This window comes from Oncorhynchus keta, chromosome 11 (assembly GCF_023373465.1).
Source record: "Oncorhynchus keta strain PuntledgeMale-10-30-2019 chromosome 11, Oket_V2, whole genome shotgun sequence".
NCBI classification, from domain to species: domain Eukaryota; kingdom Metazoa; phylum Chordata; class Actinopteri; order Salmoniformes; family Salmonidae; genus Oncorhynchus; species Oncorhynchus keta.
Window position 1 is genome coordinate 27222116 of NC_068431.1, and position 24640 is coordinate 27246755.

The 24640-nt window shown below is 44.2% G+C and overlaps 1 protein-coding gene across 6 annotated transcripts in view; it reads left to right on the forward strand.

Moving 5' to 3' along the window:
• Positions 1 to 24640, forward strand: part of LOC118389978 (zinc finger and BTB domain-containing protein 16-A-like) — a 193340-nt gene that overhangs the window by 113901 nt on the left and 54799 nt on the right. The window lies entirely within an intron of this gene.

Genomic DNA, 24640 nt, shown 5'->3' on the forward strand with positions numbered 1-24640 from the left:
TCTCCACTCCCACCAGGGTCTTGTACACCATCTAATTCTGTTTGTTGTGTGACTGTCTACAGTTTGCTCCTGAGGTTAAAGGTCTAACTAAGTCATGTGAAATAGGTCCGATTGATGGCTATAAATAAAACAAAACACAAAAAAGCATTCATTTTGGTGTGGTCTGAAGCATATCAACTAATAATGTATGCTTGTTGAATTTGTGATATTTTAGTCATTATTAAAATAGTTGTTTTTACACCACAGTGAGTTTATAGTATGCTACGTCTTACTGCTCTTGGCACTGTACCAAGCAGAAAGACCCAGCAGGGACATTACCATATCCCGTGTCACAGCGCTAAAAGCTAGTAACCATGGCTTCCGGTATAAAGCCGAACCCTCTCAGTCATGGTTATAAGCCGGCTGGCTCGTTCCACGGCGAGGTGGGGGTCTGGAAGGTGGAGGTCTGGAATCTCCCCTGGCACACAGGGCTCCCTCAGCCTGACTACACGGGCTGGATGCCAGAGAGGGAGAAGGCGAAGGGACACTCAGACCTGGGCTTTACCGTCCAGCTATAGCTAGATGACTCCTGATATCTCCAGGAGTGATAAGTATACATTTTTGTGTTTCTCTTTTTTTATTTTTGCTAGCTAGGTCCGTCTACTTTAAGTGCTGTCTGTCTTCCCAGTAGCCTACTTGGTGTGTGAACTGCTCACTGCTCATAACTTGCAGATTGTTGACACATCAACCAGGTTCAAGGGGCAGGGCAATTTATGACTTGTTTTGGTAATCAGTGGCTGTATTGGAGGGGGAGTGGTTTCACCTCTCCTAGGCAATCAGCAATTAGTGTTTGTTCTTCAGTCTCCCCTGGTTTCTCAATGGCAGCTGTAAGTGGAGGTCATGTCAGTGGCGGATTTGTCGCAAAACTAAGACGGTTCTGCCGAGTTGTTTGAGGAAGGAATGCGAGGAAGGCTTCACACCACTCTCTCACTTCACTTCAGTCTCACTTCAGCTTGGAACTGCTGATCTGTGGACAAGAACGCCAAGTTCATGTCAGCCTATGCTGCCCTTCAGTCCCTTGACTTTTTGGCCCTGACGGAGACATGGATCACCCCAGAGAACACTGCTACCCCAGCTGCTCTCTTCATCTGACTATGTTTTCTGTCATAGTCCGGGAGCATATGGTCACCAGATTTAATTTAATTTCTCTTAAATGGAGATTTTCTCTTTTCTCCCTCTCTCACCTGTCCATCTCCTCATTTGAATTCCATGCTGTCACAATCACTTGTCCAATCAAGCTTAACATTATTGTCATCTATCACCCACCAGGTGCCCTTTAAGAGTTCCTCATTGACACCATGATAAGCTCATTTCCTGACGATGGCTCTCCGCTCTTTGTACTTGCCGACTTCAAACTCCCGACGTCTGCCTTCGATTTGTTTTTTCCCCAACTCTCTCTTTCCCTTCCTCGCCTCTTTTGACCTCACCCTTTCCCAGTCTCCTCCAACTCACGAGGCAGGCAATATGCTTGACCTCTTCTTTACCAGAAGCTGCTCGCCTACTGATCTCACCACAACCCCTCTCCAGGTCTCTGATCACTACTTTGTTTCCTTTTCTGTCTCCCTTTCCTCCAACCCTAACCACTCAGTCCCTACCCCCTCCAGGTCTCCCTCTCCTCCAACCCTAACCACTCAGTCCCTACCCCCTCCAGGTCTCCCTCTCCTCCAACCCTAACCACTCAGTCCCTACCCAGATGGTCATGCTCCGTTGCAATCTTCACACTCTCTCCCACTCTACTCCTCTTTTTCTATCCTATCATCTCTTCTTCTGCTAAGTCCTTCTCCCTCCTGTCTCCTGATTGTGCCTCTTCAACCCTACTCTCCTCCCTTTCCACATCCTATAACTTGCACTGTCCCATTTCCTCCCAGCCGGCTTGCCCCTCCTGCTCTGTGGCTGAGTGACTCATTTCAAGCTTACACAACAGGGTTGCGGGCAGCTGAGCGAAAATGAAGGAAAACTAAACTTCCAGAGGACCTACCATCCTTCCACTCTCTCCTCTCCTCTGTATCCGGTGATAAAGACACTTTTACCACTCTAAATTTCAACAGCCTCTAACCCTTTTCCACCTTCTTCTCCCTCCTTCATCCTCCACCCCTCCCCCTCCCTCTCTGCTGATGACTTTGTCAACAACTTTTAAAAAGAGACATCCTCTACTCATTCACTCAGCCTATTGAATCCACTGGTCTCATTCACACAGAACTACCCTACGCCTTGACCTCTTTATCCCCTCTCTCTCCAGATGACATCCTGTGTCTAGTGAGGTCGGGCTGCCCAACAACCTGTCCGCTTGACCCTGTCCTCTCCTCCCTTCTGCAGACCATTTCTTCTCCCCACCTTCTCCCATTCCTCACTTCCCTCATCAACTCATCCCTGACCCCTCTGACTTCAAAATGGCCCAAGTTGCTCCCTTCCTCAAGAAACCAACTCAACTAATTTGACGTAAAAAACAATAGAGCTGTATCCCTTCTTTCTTTTCTTTCCAAAACACTTGAGTGTGCTGTCTCTTATCAACTTTCTCATTGTCTCTCTCAGAACGATCTTCTTGACCCTAACCAGTCAGGCTTCAAGATGGGTCACTCAACCGAGACTGCTCTTCTCTGTGTCAGAGGCTCTCCCCACTGCCAAAGCTGACTCTCTCTCCTCTATTTTCATCCTCTTCGATCTATCTGCTGCCTTCGACACAGTGAACCATAAGATCCTCCTCTCCACCCTCTCAGGGCTGGGCATCTCAGGCTATGCACACTCTTGGATTGCATCCTACTTGGCAGGCCGCTCCAACTAGGTGACATGGAGAGGATATGTGTCTTCACCACGTACTCTCACTACTGGTGTCCTCCAGGGCTCGGTTCTAAGCCCTCTTCTCTCTATACCCTAAGTCACTCGGCTCTGTCATATCCTCACATGGTCTGTCCTATCATTGCTATGTGGATGACACTCAACTACTTGCGTATATGGCCAATGATTCTTAATTTACAAGAGGTGCAGACTCAAGTTTCCCTCCACTCACATTTGGCACCAGTGGAGCTTGTGTGTGTATGCTGATACTGTAAGGAGGATGACTAGGTGTGTTGTGATTGCTGGACTCCAGAGTGTGGCAGAGATGGGTCACAACCTCCAGTGTGTGTGTGTAGCATTGATGTGTGTAACCTGTGGTTTACTGGGTTACAGCCATTCTATCGCTCCACACTTCTGTGACCGACCAAACAACAAGCCATCCTCTTTCAGAACTATGGACTGGTAATGTGATCCAAGCTGTGTTGTCCTGTATATCAACCTCAATGCCTTCTCAATCGGTACACTTTACTCTTCCTTTTTTGTGAAACGAAAACATTTTCAGTAGATATAGTATTCTTGTACTCCATGTGCCATTGTTAGGGAGATGGTTACTCAATATGTAGGTATTCTCTGTTTTGTTTTTTAAATGGGGGAGGAGCTCCTCTGTGTACCCCAACAGAACCAGAATGGAGTATAACTCAGTGTAATGGAGACTGACACCGTCATCCGAGCCTGACCCAAATAACTTCCCGGAGCAATCTGGGTGGGCCCGCATTTTTTGACAGGCATGTCTCGGGGCTAACGCCACTTGAGCTGGCCCCCTATTTGACAGCGGCAGGACCATGACCAATTCAGGGTCATATAGTAAAGAGGGGTTAAATGAGGCTAATGATCAGACAGTCATACCAGCAGAAAGTCTAAATATAGAATTCCAGTCTGGAGTAGAAAAATAAGCAAGGGACTTGTCTTCCTGCCTGGGTTTGAAACAGCAGTGAGGCCAGTCTCCCCCGAGACCCACTGGGCTTATATTTTAAAATGTGCTCTAACGCATGGCTAGGCTGATTCGGCTGCTCCATCTCTCAATATGCTCACCCATATGCTTAGCTTTACTCAGTCTACTCGCTCTGGAAAATGGGTTATCACCTAATTCTGATTGTGTGGAGCTCTATGTGTGCCTGTGTGCGAGTGTGGCGATGCATAACTTACTGTACACTGTCAGAAAGGTGATTATTCACACTTTAAACCATTTGGAACACAACATATGTGCATATTATATGCTAACGTTTCTAGGAAGTGTGACTCGTGTAAAGTGAGATTGAGTGAGTAATCACTCTGTTCTGTTCACACTCTCTCTGGTATACAGAAATGTTTGAGTGACACTAAGGTTGTAATGAGTTGCAATATACACCTTTTTCGATGTAAGAGAGGAGCTCCTCTGGGATCTGCGGTGTCCATCTAACGCCAGACAAAACACACGGTTACTTATCAGCTAGAGATCCCCCCCCCCTCCCTTTCTACCCCTTCTTCCACAGTCCTGTGGTTGTGTGACTCTGTGTTGCACTCGCTATGTAAATAGTTCCTGACCGTCGGCATGGAGGTGGTGTTTATGATGGCCAGAGTTTTGCGTGGCGTTGTAAACATCCAGGTCTCAGTTTCCCGCTGGCAGCGCAGGCAGGCTTGGCCAGCAGAGAGGGTATAGAAGGGCAAAGAGCTAGGGCCGGTTCTCTCCTGTTCCCCTCATGCGATCATCCCTCCGTCGCTGAAATACGCTGTGTTAAACAGTCAAGGATGAATGGCATTCCCGGAAACCGCACCGAGTTTGGAAGAAGTGCATTATGTCACCCCTTGGCTCTCATGAGTTACAAAACGGAGCAATACACAGTTCCCTAACGAGATGTTATAGTCAACTGCTTTTTGTTGTTGATTTTATTTCTACATGTGCACTGTACACTTGAAACGTTGGCTGACAGATTTGAAATAGATGTAAGATTATAAGAATTATTGTGCAATTGCAGACCTAACACTTTCTGTAAGGACCACATTTATTTCAAAAAGCACTTTGTTTTTGTGCAGTGGTCGAACACCAGACAGGGGAAAATATTGTTGACCATCAAAGCCAAATGTTATCTAAGTGTCTTCTTTGCATTATGGGGTGCTGTTCTGAAATGACAATATTTGGCCATGACTTCATGCCCATTTCTGGGTGATGCTGCTTCTTCAACGGGCACTATCGGGGCGGCAGCGTAGCCTAGTGGTTAGAGCGTTGGACTAGTAACCGGAAGGTTGCGAGTTCAAACCCCCGAGCTGACAAGGTACAAATCTGTCGTTCTGCCCCTGAACAGGCAGTTAACCCACTGTTCCTAGGCCGTCATTGAAAATAAGAATATGTTCTTAACTGACTTGCCTGGTTAAATAAAGGTAAAATTAAATTAAAATTAAATTGTGGCATCCTTTCTGGCTAGTTGATGTCAGAGTTATCAGTTGCAGCAGCTCTTCTTTATCCACTCAGACTCACACTGGTTGGTTGTAAAACAGGACGGATCACAAGCTTTATATTTAGCGTTACTTTGGTATTTGCTTAGGTTAGTTTATATCCCTGTGCATGCGTATACGGTACTCTGAACCTTTTCACAGTATGTACACATGAAACCTTGAGTAATTGTAAGGGCACGCTACTGTAAAGGAACATTCTGTGTATTTTCTGAACGTTAACATTTTGAAATTAGTATGGCAAACATGACAGTCACTTGTCAAAAGAAGAAGTAAAAGAAAATAAACTAATCAAGTTGTTTTGTTGATAGTACCATCTCATTTATCATAAAGCCAATACTATGGCATTAGGCCTCATCTCTTCATCTGAGACTAATTGATTGTGGCCACAGTTTAATGTATCTGAATAACACAGTCAGCAGTGTTAGCTGGGGATTTTGAGGTGACATGACTCTGAGAAAAACAACATCATGTGCCTGTGTGGTTACGCAGTAGGCTACTGCCCTGCCCTGCTCCCGCAGACTGCACTGCCGACATCATTTTTAAGGGCAGTCCAAACTGACTCCCACCTATAACACCTCTGCTATAGCTCTGGAGGGTTCCACCTCACACGGACCTAAGTCACAGTGAGAATCACATTATAGAACCTGACATTGATCAACACTTTTGAACGACACACCTCTCACACGAAACGCACCCCTCTCACACAAGCCACATCTTAATGGCTTGGGCTAGTTCTAAGAGAGACTGTAGTCTTGCCAGGAGATCCCATGTCCTAATGTGACTTTTAAGCTTGATTACATAGTATGAATCTCCCCTCAATGCACGTACAGTAGCTAGAGCAAGTTTAACTGCAGAAGGTAATGCACTAGGTTTTTGCCACTCACTAGAGTTCAGTGCAAATACAATAGTGTGATATCCTGGAACAGTGTTGTCATTTCTGTGCAGATAGAAGGGGAGCAGCCCTGTCTGGACACCATGTGAGCTGTGGCTGAAATGAGTGTTGACAATGCTGTAATGACATGGAGATGGAGAGCTGACGAGCTGACCTGGGAGCAGTGTAGCCGTCTAACAGTAACCGCCTTCTATCCACCGACTAACTGGAGACCCTCAGGGACTGTCTCTCGCTCTGCAATATCAGCACAGGTCATCTTGTCTGCACCATGTTCAACAGGGGGGAAACTCACTTATTGTGCAAATGATCGGAATGGCACCTTCGGTCATCGGTAAAGGCCATCTGATTTGGCCCATGTTTAGGAAGCGAAGCCACGTGTTTTCCATGAGATGTTGGTAGTCCTGTTTATAGACGAGCCATCTGACCCCCAAGATTCCTGGTCTCAGTGAAAATTAAGAAATAATGGGAGGGACTAACCCCTCATTTTCTATCCCCCTCTCTCCCTCCCTCTCTCACTCTTTCCTCCCCTCTTTTTTAAGTCTTGTGTTACAGGGAAAATATGCAAAACATTTTGGAGGCAACAGTGGATTTAGCTGGTGGGAACACTGCGTGACTCCAGCGGCCAGGGCCACAGAGTAAACAGTTTCTTTCTCAAGCCAGAAATAGTTTGGACAGTGAGCGAGAGAAAAGGGAGGACAACACGCCTGTGTTATGGCGCAGTGAGACAAGAAGCCTGAGGCCTCTTTCTTTCCTTCTCTCGCGATTTCATTCCCACCCCCACTTTCTTTTTCACTCCCACATCTGAAAATGTTCACACTGGTGGCCTCCCAGTCAGTCCCCCACACACACACACACACACACACACACACACACACACACACACACACACACACACACACACACACACACACCCCTTTCATGTGCAACTTTCCTAAATTTAGGCCACTGCCACTGGTGAACAGGGTTCACGTCAAAAGTGTTGATTATCTCAATCACATTAGGCGAATAAGACCATATCTTTAGCATTTAGTTAATAGTGACATTATTGAGTTGTCAGTGAGCATCAGAGCCATGATGAACACACAGCCTTGGTATGGAAGTGTTTTTGTTTGCCTTAAAATTCTGCATTGTGTTTATGTGGACATCAAGGTTGAATAAATCGATGTTTTACCATACAAAGAATAACTGTATTTATTCAGCACAAACCATCTATAAATGGTAATTGGAGGTACTTGAAGGATATTTGGTAGTGTTTCATTTTTGATTGGTGCGTTAGCCTCATGAATGGCCTCCCACTGTTGTCATCTGGTGCGCAGTAATGCTGCGTTAGTTCATATAATAAAGCGTTAACCCCCATATATCGCTAGCCTTTAATTATTGAGCAAGCTGTCCCTCAGTCTGGCATATTACCCATCTGTCTGTCTGACTGGTCTCTGTCCCCGTAAACTACAGTGGAGTGCACTTATAGAAAAGGTCTTTGTCCCTTCTTAGTATATTAGTGAGGCATAGTTTTCATAATAGTCTACTGTGTAGGTATTATGTTGATGTTTGTGTCCTTATGAACCACTATGAGTTGCAAGGAGACTTTTTGCTTCAGGTGTAATGCACAGATCTGTGTTCCCTGAGATCCGGAGTGACATATAGTGTAGTTTATTTGAGGGCTGAACTGTCTGTCACTGTAGATGGGCAGGGATTGGTCCCCTTGATGGTCCCTTCTCCCACCAAAGTCACGATTCGGAGGGAGTGTTAGTGTATCTCCTAAATATATACCAGCATGGACCAGCCAGACCAACTTTCTGACTGAAAGAGGAGGCGGTTGCAGAATCTCCTTTTGATGTGGTTAGTAATCAAAACTCCACCATTCCCATTGTGTTTTTACCTTCTCTAGTTTTGCCTACAGTCTTTTTTCATTCATCATTATGTGCAAAAGCTTTTTGATAAGTGAAAAGACTAAGAGAGAATACATCAGGGTAATTTGAGTTTATGGGAGAAGTTTAACAGGTGGCATAGGGCAAGCTTTGCAACCCAATCCTCCCACTGTCCCAGTTAAAATAGTTTTGCTATGCAGTATGGGTAACATTTGCTAAAGGTGTCTTGTGAACAGCTGAAGTGTAGTTGAGAAGAGCTCTTAGAAATCTTTCAGCTGACTGTCATTCAGAATCGTACAGGGTTATTTAAATAGTGGATCTATCAACCTCTCTCTCCGAGAGTGGAGACCTTCTACAGTTCTAAAATACCTTCAATGCTCCTCTTTTCTCCACTCTCCTGGACAGAACTATTTTTTTTTCTCCTTCATCTCTCTCACTCACTTCCCAAAATAAGAGGTGTACAAGTGGTCTGAGTCAGTATCAGTGAACAAATTAAATCAAGTGCAGACCTAGACTACAGTCTCTTCTTCTCCCTGTTTTCTTTCCTCTCTGCTCCCCTCTCCAAACACATTTTTTTGTCAGATAGGATCTAAATGAGTTTTCCAGGCGCAGGGATGCTCAGCTGGCCTGAAAGATACCATGCGGGGGGGGGCAACACCCAGAAGTAATCATCCTCCGTGGCAGGAATGTTTAGCCATTAGACCAAGTGTAAATTCCCACAATGAGCTCTACGTTTATTGACTGGGCCTTGTGCATTATGTGAGGCGTCTTTGCGAGGGGCCATGTGTCTGTGGGGGCTGGGGGGAATGCGACCTGGCACCGACACAGCTTCCTTCCACCGCCTACCCCAGCCAGTGAGAAGTACCCAACGAGGTCTCTCTGTTCTCTATTCGCGGCTTAGTAGGTGTTGTGGTGGCACGGCCACATTGTGGCATGGCCACGGGAACCTGGGGAACAGCACTGTTTTGGGGGTTAGTGGAGGAAGAGCCAGTCGGGGTGGAGGGGGGGGGGGGTCAGCAAATTGGGATATCAGAATCCGTTTCGCGGCGCAGTCGGAGAGAATCCCTCCGTGCGAGCAGGTTTTGTGGCGCATTGTGAGTGAGAGACAGCAGCGCGCGTCTGGATGGGGGAAATAGAAAGTTTTGTGGGGGAGATTATGGACTCCCGGAGGCTCGGCGATTCACTCTGAAAAAGGAGGCCAGCAGGAAGCTGGGCAATCTGGCCGCCAAACCCCCTCTCTCTCTGAGATGTCTCTCGACACGTTACAAAGCGACCCCAGTAGCCCATCCTGTGTCTAACACGCATTAACTCCCCCAGATTCCACATTCACAACACTGTAGTCCGGCGATCTCCCTGTTTGTCTCCCAAGGCTTTGTTCAAGACCCTTGGTTAAAGATGGGTAGATGACAGATAAAGCCTTCGACAGAGGGAACAGAAAGCCTTCCTTTGTCACTCGGTTTCCCACCTTGAAATATTCCTGTCACATATTAACCTTGTGGCGTGAGGTCTTTGAATAGGGAAGGATTCACAGGAAAAGGAACAGCGGCTTGGCCATCACAATAGCCAAGGCCCCTTTGTCCATGGCAGTATTTGTGTTATAAGATTTGAGCTGTTTGCGGACATCTTTAGAAGCGTTTGCAGTGTAAAAAAAACAGCGGCATGAGAGGCCACTTAATTTCGGGTGTAAATACCTTTCGATTAGCATGGAGGGAATTTGTAGGAGATGGGGGTTGACTTGCTTTCTGCTTTCTGCCACAAAAAGAGGAGGGGTTTGAAATGGCTCTTCTGTTACTTAATTGTGAAACGGAGAGATTAGTGTGAGCACTTCCAACCTTTCACCCTGGACAAAGGAACCATCAGATCTGGTTGCCTAGATACATGGGTTTCACACTGGCCAATTTAGCCGGTCACCAACGCTCCCTACCTGTAGTCTGTGAAAGGTCTGTCTGTCTGTCTGTCTGTCTGTCTGTCTGTCTGTCTGTCTGTCTGTCTGTCTGTCTGTCTGTCTGTCTGTCTGTCTGTCTGTCTGTCTGTCTGTCTGTCTGTCTGTCTGTCTGTCTGTCTGTCTGTCTGTCTGTCTGTCTGTCTGTCTGTCTGTCTGTCTGTCTGTCTGTCTGTCTGTCTGTCTGTCTGTCTGTCTGTCTGTCTGTCTGTCTGTCTGTCTGTCTGTCTGTCTGTCTGTCTGTCTGTCTGTCTGTCTGTCTGTCTGTCTGTCTGTCTGTCTGTCTGTCTGTCTGTCTGTCTGTCTGTCTGTCTGTCTGTCTGTCTGTCTGTCTGTCTGTCTGTCTGTCTGTCTGTCTGTCTGTCTGTCTGTCTGTCTGTCTGTCTGTCTGTCTGTCTGTCTGTCTGTCTGTCTGTCTGTCTGTCTGTCTGTCTGTCTGTCTGTCTGTCTGTCTGTCTGTCTGTCTGTCTGTCTGTCTGTCTGTCTGTCTGTCTGTCTGTCTGTCTGTCTGTCTGTCTGTCTGTCTGTCTGTCTGTCGTCTGTCTGTCTGTCTGTCTGTCTGTCTGTCTGTCTGTCTGTCTGTCTGTCTGTCTGTCTGTCTGTCTGTCTGTCTGTCTGTCTGTCTGTCTGTCTGTCTGTCTGTCTGTCTGTCTGTCTGTCTGTCTGTCTGTCTGTCTGTCTGTCTGTCTGTCTGTCTGTCTGTCTGTCTGTCTGTCTGTCTGTCTGTCTGTCTGTCTGTCTGTCTGTCTGTCTGTCTGTCTGTCTGTCTGTCTGTCTGTCTGTCTGTCTGTCTGTCTGTCTGTGTCTGTCTGTCTGTCTGTCTGTCTGTCTGTCTGTCTGTCTGTCTGTCTGTCTGTCTGTCTGTCTGTCTGTCTGTCTGTCTGTCTGTCTGTCTGTCTGTCTGTCTGTCTGTCTGTCTGTCTGTCTGTCTGTCTGTCTGTCTGTCTGTCTGTCTGTCTGTCTGTCTGTCTGTCTGTCTGTCTGTCTGTCTGTCTGTCTGTCTGTCTGTCTGTCTGTCTGTCTGTCTGTCTGTCTGTCTGTCTGTCTGTCTGTCTGTCTGTCTGTCTGTCTGTCTGTCTGTCTGTCTGTCTGTCTGTCTGTCTGTCTGTCTGTCTGTCTGTCTGTCTGTCTGTCTGTCTGTCTGTCTGTCTGTCTGTCTGTCTGTCTGTCTGTCTGTCTGTCTGTCTGTCTGTCTGTCTGTCTGTCTGTCTGTCTGTCTGTCTGTCTGTCTGTCTGTCTGTCTGTCTGTCTGTCTGTCTGTCTGTCTGTCTGTCTGTCTGTCTGTCTGTCTGCAGATCACCTGCCAATCCACTGGACTGATGACGCATCATCAAATCATATAAAAGTGAATGTCCCCAGAACAGACATTCATACGCCAGTTTAGGCTTGGTGAATATTCAAGCTTCAGACTAGCGAGAGCACCACGGCATGCAGAATGTCCATCTCCAGGACATGCTGTGCAATCAAAGTGCAGTTAACAGTGTCATATTGATTATGGTGGCTTAACCTCTGTAAATCTCTACTCTGTGTTGGCATTAGGCCCATAGACTCCGTGAGATACAATTAACTGTTCGGCCACTCATCAAGCCAGATAGGCTTGAGCTTTTGAGTCGTTCTGTGGCATGGAATTCTGGGGATTGCTGTCACTTACAGTATGTTGGAGTTGGTTCAAGTCTGACAGAATTCTGTGTGACGAGTCACTCAGGGTCATTCCAAATTCTTCTCCTCTACTCCCCTCACTCAAACTATTTCTGAACAATCCATAGAATCTCACAGAGATAATAGGACTAGGTTTTTTAGTTGATCGGTCTGACAGAAACAAAAACTGAAGCAGAAAAAGAGAGGAATGTGAAGGTATTGTACCTCAGAGGAAGGGACTAGTTTTCACTCAATGGCGGTGGATGACAGTGCAAATTGGAACTAAGGTGGGGCCCATTATGCCCACGGAGGGTCCGGTTCTTATCAGTTCAGAACATATTTCTGAGGAGCAGAATTGTTTTGATGGTACCTAGACAGGCCTTTCACAGAAACCCTACAAAATGAAACGTTGCTAAAACTAGATAAGGCTATCTCAGAAGCTACGTGGTGGGTGGGTAGGTCTGTGTGGGTGAAGTGGTGTTTTTTTTCCTGTCAAGCATGTTGTCAGAAGAGGTATTCCTGTGTTTGGAAATCCAAACTGGCTGGATAAGGTCTTTGTCTATTTGCACAAGTGTTGGTTTTGAGTAGCTTGGCCCTTCTACCTAATTAGCCAGTCTTCCTCTCAAATGCTGAACATTTTAATTAACTTTTTTTTATCGGTTTGTCTACTGTTAAGCATTTAAATTTTTTAACTTGGGTCAAATGTTTCATGTATCCTTCCACAAGATTCCCACAATAAGTTGGGTGAATTTTGGCCCATTCCTCCTGACAGAGCTGGTGCAACTGAGTCAGGTTTCAAGACCTACTTGCTCGCACATGCTTTTTCAGTTCTGCCCACAAATTTGTTATAGGATTGGGCTTTGAGGTCAGGGCTTTGTGATGGCCACTCCAATACCTTGACTTTGTGGTCCTTAAGCCATTTTGCCACAACTTTGGAAGTATGCTTGAGGTTATTGTCCATTTGGAAGACCCATTTGCGACCAAGCTTTAACTTCCTGACTGATGTCTTGCTTCAATATATCCACGTCATTTTCCTACATCATGATGCCATCTATCTTGTGAAGTGCACCAGTCCCTCCTGTAGCATAACAACCCCACAACATGATGCTGCCACCCCCGTGCTTCACGGTGGGATGGTGTTCTTTGGTTTGCAAGCCTCCCCCCTTTTCCTCCAAACATAACGATGGTAATTGATCAAACAGTTCTATTTTTGTTTAATCAGACCAGAGGACATTTCTCCAAAAAGTATGTTCTTTGTCCCCATGTGCATTTGCACACCATAGTCTGGCGTTTTTATGGCGGTTTTGGAGCAGTTGCCTCTTCCTTACTGAGTGGCCTTTCAGGTTATGTCGATATAGGACTCTTTTTACTGTGGATATAGATACTTGTTTACCTGTTTCCTCCAGCATCTTCACAAGTTCCTTTGCTGTTGTTCTGGGATTGATTTGCACTTTTCGCAACAAAGTGCGTTCATCTCTAGGAGACAGAACGTGTCTCCTTCCTAAGTGGTATGATGGCTGCGTGGTCCCATGGTGTTTATACTTGCGTACTATTGTTTGTACAGATGAACGTGGTACCTTCAGGTGTTTGGAAATTGCTCCCAAGGATGAACCAGACTTGTGGAGGTCTACAAAAATGTTTCTGAGGTCTTGGTTAATTTCTTTACATTTTCCCATGATGTCAAGCAAAGAGACACTGAGTTTGAAGGTAGGCCTTTAAATACATCCAGAGGTAAAGAAACTTCTAAAGCCATGACATAATTTTCGGGACTTTTCCAAGCTGTTTAAAGGCACAGTCAACTTAGTGTATGTAAACTTCTGACCCACTGGAATTGTGATACAGTTAAATTGTTATAAGTTAAATAATCTGTAAACAATTGTTGGAAAAATGACTTGTGTCATGCACAAAGTAGATGTTCTAACAGACTTGCCAAAACTATAGTTTTTAACAAGAAATTTGTGGAGTGGTTGAAAAACTAGTTTTAATGACTCCAAGCTAAGTGTATGTAAACTTCCGACTTCAACTGTATTTAAAAATGTACTTTAAGACTGTTTGAAATACTTTCTCTGGGAACTCTGGCGATTAGTATGTTTTTTTTTTTTACCTGCTGCTTTTTTTCTGCATGTGTCAATGTGTAGTTCATACATGTGAAATCTATGAGTAGAATTCCTGACTATTATCCACGTCATCCCTAGTTAAAAAGTGACTGTTTACTCTACTGGAAGTAAATTTCCCCTATATTTCCCTCCCATGTGGGCCAGCCTACTAGGAATTCAAGTTCTAGCCAATGAGCTTTAGCTCCTTTCCATTTGAGTGACAGCTAGCAAGATGCACACACAGCAGAGCGAGCGAGCAATGACTTGGTGCACATATCTGCACCGTAGTATACAATTTTCGGGGACAGCTTTTGGCTTGTGAGCGCTACTTTCAGAACTACTGGCTAAAAGTATACTAAATTACCAGAGGATCTCTTTTAAGTTAGTTTGGTTAATTGAATTGGTTAAGTGTAATTCTGGTCTGTCTTGTTTGGTCAGTTTCTCTTGGGTAATTAGAATGTTTTAGTTAGTGGCTAACTGTGTTTAGTTTCATTTCTAGACTGTTAATGCCTGTTGGTGTGTCCATTCTGGCCCCAACTGAACCCCCAGGAGGGTGAGAAAAAATAGCCACACCCCACCCTGGAATTCTGGGGTGGTGGGGACCGCCCTCCCATAGCCCAGTGTCCGTTTACTGTCCAACCACATGGCCCGCTTACCACTGCTCCTAGAATGTGATTGATTAGGTGGTATTTGGGTCATTGAGGACCTTTCAGCAGCTTAGGGATCAAGGGTCATCTCCTCTGCAAATCTGCTTCCTTTTGTACAGTGGAGCACCAGAATAGAAGCCTCACAAAAAGTATGTTTTTCTGCCTCTTCTGTTTCTTCATTTTCACACTGAGAAAATGAGGGAGGGGGGAATGTGAATTTAATGTTTTGCTCTTCCAATCCCTTCTTAAGTCACTCTTAAACTGAGCTCATTGGTCTTATTCAGAAGGTGGTTTTAGTGGATTTTAGTGCAGATTAGGGGGCCGTAAAATGTGTTTATTAACGTTTCCTCAGGATATAAAAAAAAATAGAGCACAGAAAGTCTTATTTGAAGATTTAAATAGATCTAAGCAGCAATGAATGAATGCAGACTCAGATATTGAGCCTTAATCTTTGTGTAGAGATTAATCTTTTCTGAGAAGAGTTGACACAACATTTACAAACTAACTTTGTGAATTTCCAATAGTCCAATTTATTTTATGCTTTAGAGAAGAACGCGGAATTGGTTTGGCAATTTTTCTGTCTTAACACAAGTGGAGGGAAGAGGCCTGGCCATGTAATCCTTTGATGTGCTATCGGTCGGGGCTCAAGATGACGGTATGATTCAGAAAATTTGCCAATCCATGGTCCTCAGGGGCCAGTCGTTGTGGTCACAGGACCTGGATTATACCGTAACCCAGGCTAGGGCCCAGAGGACAGGTGAAAGGGGGGTAGGAGTCCTAAAACAATTATGCAGAAGAAATATCAGCGCCCTCAGAAGCACGATATTGAACTTCACTCAACTTTCTAGAGTTTTCCCTGTTAGTTAACACTATCAACATTTCCCTTTACTGTGGGAATTGTGATCAAATCAACGCAATATTATCCCCTTTCAATGCAACATACCAAAACAAAAAAACTACGTAAGAGATTTTGTTGGACGCAGAACTCATCGGAGTAGGATTATATTGCATTGACAGGCAAGGCCCATACGCTAGACATAACCAATCAGAGCTGCAGTAGGCCTATATGCAAATAGACCATTGCCATATATGGATTTGGGCCATTCACTTTGAACTGAACTGGACCTTTCAAGGTTATGTCCTGAATGTGACCAGTTTATTTGTGGATGTAATGTTCAGACATTCACAGAAGTAGCTACAGCATAACACAATTATCCAAACCGGAAAATGTAAGCTACATTAGTCCTAGCGCGAACTGAGGAAATATTGACGTAACACAAGATGTCATAACTCTCAACTGACAAAAAACACAATATGAATGAGCTAATTACAATTACTACTTATAAATCATCACATCATGGGTGAGCTCAACATTGATCAAAATAATTGAGCAAAGCACTTTATAGAAATTGAAAGTAATTTGACAATGGGTAGTTTGTGGGTGCCGCCATGTTTGTTTTTCGCGTCAACCAAAGATAAGAAGAGGAGACTAGATGAGTTTGGTCTGTTTGCAGTATGCATGTTTAAGGGGGTGTGTCGTTTACGATCATTCACTTCCCTTCATTCTCTTCCGGAAGTTTACCTGAAAGATGAGTGAACCATTCCTTCACCTCGTTGTAACATCTTTGGTCTGACAGATATTTATTTGACGCACAGAATGCGTTGTGTAATGACAACAAACATGGTGCCACACATAGCTGGCAAATAGCTTAGTTCATTATAATCAGTACAACCTTCAAAAAAGTGTTTTACACACATCATAGGTGTCCATTACAATCTATGCAATAATCGGAATGCATTATTTGTCACGAGTACTTGAAAAAGTGAATAAAACTGTAAATACATTATGCTCCATTATGTATTATACATACAGTGGGGCAAAAAAGTATTTAGTCAAAATAGGAAGCTGATTCTAGATTTAATTTTGGATTGGAGATGCTTAATGTGAGTCTGGAAGGAGAGTTTACAGTCTAACCAGACATTTACAGTGGGGCAAAAAAGTATTTAGTCAGCCACCAATTGTGCAAGTTCTCCCACTTAAAAAGATGAGAGAGGCCTGTAATTTTCATCATAGGTACACTTCAACTATGATAGACAAATGAGGGGAAAAAATCCAGAAAATCACATTGTAAGATTTTTAATGAATTGATTTGCAAATTATGGTGTCTTTTATGGTAGGCCTACATTATGATCAAACAGCCACAGTGGCCTACTATTTACTGTTAAAACAGTAAATTAAAGCGGGTATAGTCTCAGTGTTCACAGGAACCCCGTGCCGGAAGTTGACCTGCACAGAGGCAACATTGTTTTGAGGGAATATTGGTTGGGTTCCCTTGTTAATGAACGATTAGGCGTTCAGTTACTAAAGAGTATATCCTTGCTATGATTGTTGTATCCTGAATATTTTGCAGTTAATTGACATGCATGTGTACTTAATCCGTGTTGGAAGTAGTTACTTGGAAAAGTAATATATTGTAACTTTTTGGGCGACCCGACCAAATTCACATAGAAATGTGAGTTATGGAGCTGTCATTCTCATTGAATGCAAGTCTAAGAAGTGGTAGATCTGTTCTATGTGTGCCATATTTCACAGCGGTTTAGATAGAATCATTGTACTGTACATTTGCTTGATTTGTTACATGAACTGATAGAATTTTAGCAATCAGGAAATGGCGGAGAGATTTCTACATATTGCACCTTTAACAATATTACTTTATGTGGAAGGTAGTGTGTTTTATATCTGAGCAAATAAGGAACCTCGGGGTGTGGTATATGGCCAATATACCACGGCTAAGGGCTGTTCTTATGCACGACGTGCCTGTATACAGCCAAAAGCCATGGTATATTGGCCATATACCACAAACCCTTGAGGTGCCTTATTGCTATTATAAACTAGTTGCCAACGTAATTAAAAAAGTAAAAAGTTGTATTGTGTCATACTTATGGTAGAGGGGCCTGACTGAAGCCACTCCTCAGTAAAAGGCACATGACAGCCCGCTTGGAGTTTGCCAAAAGACACCTAAAGGACTCAGACCATGAGAAACAAGATTTCTGGTAAGATGAAACCAAGATTCTCTTTGGCCTGAATGCCAAGCGTCATGTCTGGAGGAAGCCTGGCACCATCCCTACGGTGAAGCATGGTGGTGGCAGCATCATGTTGTAGGGATGTTTTTCAGCAGCAGGGACTGGGAGACTGGTCAGGATGGAGGAAAAGATGAACGGATCAAAGTACAGAGAGATCCTTGATGAAAACCTGCTCCAGAGCGCTCAGGACCTCAAACTGGGGCGAAGATTCAACCCTAAGCACACACCCAAAACAACGCAGGAGTGGCTTCGGGACAAGTCTCTGAATGTCCTTGAGTGGTCCAGCCAGAGCCCGGACTTGAACCTGATCTCTGGAGAGACCTGATAAAAGCTGTGCAGCTACGCTCCCCATCCAACCTGACAGAGCTTGAGAGGATCTGTAGAGAAGAATGGGAGAAACTCCTCAAATACAGGTGTGCCAAGCTTGTAGAGTCCTACCCAAGAAGATTCGAGCCTGTAATCGCTGCCGAAGGTGCTTAGGAACAGTGGGTTAACAGCCTGTTCAGGTGTAGAACGACATATTTGTACCTTGTCAGCTCGGGGATATGAACTTGCAACCTTTCGGTTACTAGTCCAACGCTCTAACCACTAGGCTACCCTGCCGCCCCAGTAGGGGTCTGAATACATATTTTTGCAAAAAAATATAAAAACTGTTTTTGCTTTGTCATTATGGGGTATTGTGTGTAGATTGATGAGGAATAAAACCAATTTAATACATTTTTGATTAAGGCTGTAACGTAACAAAATGTGGAAAAAGTCTAGGGGTCTGAATACTTTCCGAATGCACAGTATATCCAAGTAGACCTACAAGGTTTGGGGCTGCTTGCAAACTCCCTGAAAAGTCTGGCGATTTATAGCAGCTACTCTGGCCAGGCGTAGCAGGCTCTCTCCTCTTAATTTCCTGGGGTCTGTCAGGCTGATATACTGGCCGCTGGGAGAGAAGACTGCAAGCTGCAGGGGGAGGCAGGAGATAGAAGGTAGACCCACACTGTGGTCGTCTGAGTGGACTCAAAGTAGCACTGACTGACTGACTGTACATATACTGTAGCATTTCACTGAGAGGTGTCGGAGGATGGAGAGACAAACGTCAGAGCGACAGGTTTGGTGGTTGAGTCGGATAAATTACAATGTGTGACGGGTCCGCTCTCCAAAAGATGCATAAAGCTTACTTCATATTTATTTCATGTTTTTTACTGCAGGGGTAGCGTACACACGTTTTGCGCTTGCAGCCTTCTTCAGTGTGTAGGTACAAACTATTTCATTCAAAACAGCATTTGTAGGGAACAAAAACAATGAGCAGCAGGTGTTTCTTATCAGGGTTGAGTCACTGTGAAAACCCTAAATGAATTTATGTCATAACTGCTGTAAACATCTCTGAGGTTAGGCTTTGAGCTATGTCACCTATATCTCTGTCTGAACAATGTTTCCAATACAAGGCTGATTCAATTATCCCCATTCCTCCTCTTTGTGTTTTGAGGCTTCGGCAGAGTAGTAACTCATTCATTGACTTGGGTAATCTGGTCTTTTCATGTTCCCTGAGTGACTTTTTGTGCAACACAACCAACTCCTGAGCCCCCCCTAAACCTACTTTCTATAATCTTCAGGCACTGATCCGTATCTTAATTGTACACATTACAGCTGTAGTAAAGTTGAAACATTCAAAAAAAGATGATTTCTGGGGCCTGTTCCCACTTTGTGAGGTCATTTGAGGGCTTCCCACCTGACTGCGCTAGCTTGACTTGTGGAGCCGAGTGTTGAGACACTGAGAACACTGTGGGGTGGTTGTCAGAAGAGCTCCCCCTGGTGTTCAGAGGCAGTTAGCTGAACTACACACACAGCCAGTTAAGCACTGTATAATGGCCATAGGGTTTTCTTTCTGACCAGTCTCTTTCCTTTTAGCAAGTTTTTCTGTGATTTAAAAAATATATATATTCACAAATTACTCTATTGTAAAAAATAAATAAATTGCGGCTATCATTACTGTTAGATGATTACCCTGTCTAAGTGTATAGGCAATGAATGAGGATTACATACAAGGTTACTCAGAAACCGCCCCTCTAAACTCCAGGCCTATGATGGTGTTATCAGTTCTAGATTACCATACTTGTTGCTAATTTTGATACGAAACTGTGACTATGTTCTTGACAGGGTCTCTTTGCCTCGCCGAGTCTCTCGATTCACTTTGATATCCCTTTGAAACATGCCTCTACTCTGGGCTGCCAGACGCTCTGCGCTGCAAATGACTAATTGAACTACCTTTGAATGCGAAGTCGACTGCCTTGTAACTTAACAGCCAAGAGAAGATCTTAATCGGCCATAATACCATTTCTGATAGGATCTGGCTGGCATTATTGATTTTAAAGTGCACTTCCAACAAGCCGATGTTTGTCAGTTCACACTGTGCATGATAATTCCTGTATATTTGGCAGCCCATTGAGAAACTTCTGGGTACGATGGGTAAGTTGGTAGACTAGACGGGTTGGGATCCTTGCCTGTTCACATTGTCTTGATAGGCAGGAGGCATGGATGTCCGTCTAGCGCACGCACACAGTGAGACTAATGCCTCTGGACATTTGTTGGTTTGTCTCCAACATAATTACCATTATTTGCCATTCAAGGTGTGAAGGTTCTCCTTTAATTAATTCTAAATCACAGCTGAATGCAACAATAACTTATCGTCCTTTTTTAATAGACAAAGAAAAACTTTCCTCAAGAACAATCTGATGCTGAACTCTCAATAACTGAGATTCTTACTTCTAATCAGTCATCAAGTTGATATGAAATAAAATCAAATGGATATTCCTTTTCCATAGCCATATTTAACATTATACCAACATCGGCAGGCTTATTAAATCTTGTTAGTGTCTTCTCCAATATTTGTTTTGCCTAAAATTGAGTGTCCTGCTTCGTGTTTTTGGAGTGATCGTGTAGTAGAACAAACCAACAGAACCTGAAGGTCAAAGCGACCTAGCTCGCGGAGGCTGTGTTATTGTATTGTGCTTCAGTTACGTGGTTAACACATAGCAACGACAAGGCTATGTGATTACACGTTAAAACCTACAGTAGAAGGCCAGGTATAGTCAGACTTGTTCTTAGTCCCAGTAATACAAAGATCTCGTCAGTCACTACGAGACAGAATTCTTGCCAGACCGTCGTCACTCATGCTGTAAGCCTGTGCTGATTTGAGATGGATGGTTGTAGATGAGATGGTTGATAGTGACTTCTGTTTTGGATGAATTCCCCGCGTGTTGTCAGACTGACAGATGTTCTCTCCCAGCGATAGACGACGATGAGTGTCTCCTCTAATATAAAGAAATACATTCATTAGATTACACACACATTAAATGAGTGAATCATAAACTGACTGTGTGTGTGCTGCTTCTTTTGAGTCCCTCAAAGCACATTGATCTCTATATAATGTACACACATCATCTTTGAAAGCCTGCGCTCCGCCTCGACTGCCTCTTCTCCAGCTTTGTCCAATAACGCCAAATGTAGTTCTGAGAAGAATGAATACATTCACAACATCCTGTCAAACCCACTTCAATTATTTTGTTTTCCATCAACCATTTCAACGTGTGAGTGCATGTGTATAGGCTTCGCACACACACACACACACACACACGTGTGGCTTTGTGTGTGTGTGAGAGAGCGAGCAACTGGTCTTGTGGCCGCCAAGAGCCAACCCAAATCAATTTCCTTTCTAATCGAATTAAAAGGTTGGACAGATTGAGGTGGACTGCTGTATTAGCTCTTCAAAATGTGCTCCCCCCTCCCCCAGGGCCCTCTTCCCTGATTCTGCAGCTTGAGTGACACTCAGTTCGTCTAAAAATACTTTTTGAGCGTTGTGCCGTTTGGTGTTTGGCTTCAAGGTCAGTGCCAGACCACTCTCCAAATCAACATGTTTCAGAGATCATTAGCAAAATGGCTCCCAACCTAATTGAGACGGTCAACCTTCTGTCAACCATAAGGAGAGACAGTGCAGTGGCTCGAACCAGTGCAGTTGTCTGTCTCTGTCTGTCTGTCTGTGCGTACTTTAACTGCAATCTTGAGGCAGCTAGTAAACTAAACAAAATGGATCCTCGTATTTCACATTTTATTCAGTTGTTTACACCGGAAAAACAGGACAGTGTAGCACTATAATGTCAATGGCTCCCAATTTCTGGAAGACAAGTTGATTACTGTTAATTTTTCTATTTAGAAATGTTGCAGTTATGTAGGCGCAGCCTTCACTTGGGCTCAACAGTTGATCTCGAAACGGCATTCATTTCCTGGGCCGCGAGGTTGGAAATGTACATCGACCTTAACCTGAAATGCCAACAAAAGGGATACTTGTACTGTAACACCCTCAGACTTCTGCTCTGCCCCCCATTTCCTCGAACAGCCCCACAAAGGCCTACATTAAGCTGGGGAGAAGCATGCAAGACCCATTATACCAAAAACCTTTATATTTAGAAGTCATTTGGCCATGCTTCTGCCATTGCATTCAGATTTGATTAACTTTACGTTTTTTAAATTTGCCCCCCCCCCCACACACACACACACACCAACTCAACACCACCCTAACCCCCCCACACTAACTCAACACCACCCTAACCCCCTCCCATCCAAAACCCTTGTTTTTGTAGCCGTGCAGCTTTAGTACTCTTCGTTAGTTTCCCCCGTGTCTCAGAAAACAAAACAAACTCCGTCCCTGTCAGATGGGACTAGAGGTTGAAGGGGGAGGACTGGGGGGGGGTGACAGTAGAAAGGCGCTGAAAGCCTTTTGTCCACTGGGAAAGACCATGTCGGCACAGAGAGAGAGAGGGGAAGGAGGGATAAAGTAAGGGGGGGCCTAGCTCCGGTCATTTGGCCACAGCAAAAGACCAAAAGTGTAAAGATCAGGGATGTAAGAGGTCAAGCCTAAGAGCCTATGACCTATGACTCATTCAGAGCCCTGGACACATTATCTGTCCACTGTCCAGATGGCCACTGGGAATAAATCATGGCAAGATGCAGAGTGAATTCCAATGCAGAGAGGGGGGTTGCTCTGTTCCGCTCCCAGTCAGATTATCAACCAGTCAGACCAAGGGAAAAAGGCAATGGAATAGGGAAAAGAAGCAATAGGAATGTTTTTTTCTGCACTTTAAGCGTGTTAATGACTACAGCACAGCCAGCCACAGTAATGCTCAACAGAGACCAACAGAGGGGGAGGGGGATTTTAGTCCCCCAACCCATTTGTATGGATTACAGCTAAATCTCTCACTGTGCGGTGATGGGGTAGTGGAGAAGGGTGAACCACTGATTGGTTGTGAAGCTACTGGCCTATGTACAAATTCACTACAGGCTGAAAGTGGAGGATAGTTGGAGTAGTAGTAGAACTGTGGCGACCCACCTGTTTAGCTATGAAAAAAATAAGATTATTATTTGGCATAAATACGTGTCACATATCAGTTTGCAAACAATTTCAGAAATAAGAAAGCCGCATACAAATATGGGACAGACAATTGAGTTAAAACACAGGACCTACAAATGACTTGTCTGTGCAAATCTATTTTCACTGTTGCAGTTTGTCATCCAAGTGAACAGTGTCATTTATTTGAATCTTTCCAATGTTTTTCACAGTAATGGATTTAATTGAATAGCACGTTTGTATTTGATCCTGATGGGAAAACACAAACACACAAACGCTAATGTTGTCAAACGCACTATTTGGACAGTGGAGTGGGATTATGTGAATGAAGAGTAACACTGTAGGATGTTCCCAATACCAAACAACATGACTAGAAATACAAAGGATGTTTTAACTGAAAATCACCTCATAGTTCTGAATGCTATATGACATTAATGTATGTAACCTAAATTATATAAGCTACTACAAAGTAGTGTAGTTACTTAAAATATAAGTGCAATTGTCCCCCAAAAAGTATACATTTTTTTGCCACAAAATGAATTTATACATTGATTTTATTATTAGCTGTCCCCCTTAATGATAGACCAGACACTTTTGGGGTGGCAGGTAGCCTAGTGGTTAGAGCGTTGGGCCACTAACCGAAAGGTTGCTGGGTTGAATCCCCAAGCTGAAGAGGTAAAAATCTGTCATTCTTCCCCTGAACAAGGCAGTTCCCACTGTTCCCTGGTAGGCCATCATTGTAAATAAGAATTTGTTCTTAACTGATTTGCATAGTTAAATAAAGGTTCAACATTTTTTTTATATATAAAAGTTTTTAAAACCACAAGTTTTGACCAATCAGTCACAGGGACCCCTACTGGCCGCCTGAACGACGCCCTACATTGTAAATGCCCATTGCTTGTGGCCAATGAGGAGACTGTGAGCATCGACACCCTTGGCAACCATTGGCCCAGTTGCCATGGCCAGCCAGGCGAGCTCTGTGGAAGACAGCTGTACTGCATGAGCTGTTCCATCTCATTTGTACTCCATTTATCTCACATCTCTCTCACCCCCGTCCATCACTGTCCCTCTCTCCTTTACTAACTTAATTGTCCCCATGGGGAAATGTTGTGACAGTGTCATGTACACGTTTAAAGTGGCTTTTAAATACAAAACAAAATGAAAGTTGTATTGTCAAAACAGTTTACATACCAATAAAAAGAGACTAACTAACCTGCTGGCCTTACTGGGTCAATAGGAATATTAGTCTGAGATATTTAGGAGGGATATCACACCTGGCACAAATGATTGTCCCTCCCCGGACTCCCTCGCTGGCCAGCGGGCTCTATCTCTACCATAGTTAGCCCCATCCCTTCTCCACTGTGCCCAATCAGCTGTGGCAAAGCAAATGGGATCTCTCTCTCACTTCCTCTTTTCCATTCAAAGCGGACGCATAGATGCACACACAGATGGACACAAATGCACAGTAAACACAAGCTGTTTGGTCGCATGCAAAGGAAAAACATACAAACACATACGCTCCCATTCCTATGGAAGTACATAGAGACACGCTACACTTATAGGAATATCAGTGAGTATGATAAACTGGTCAACCCACATATGAGTGGCAGCCTGTTGATCTAGTTCCGTCCCTGTGTGACGTAATGTCTGTATTGCTGTCAACCCTACGTTAGGATTTAGTACTCTACATGTCTATTTCTTAGGAATAATACATCATGGGCTTGTTTATTTGTATATAGAAAACAAGACTATGATAGACATGGGTGAATTTCTC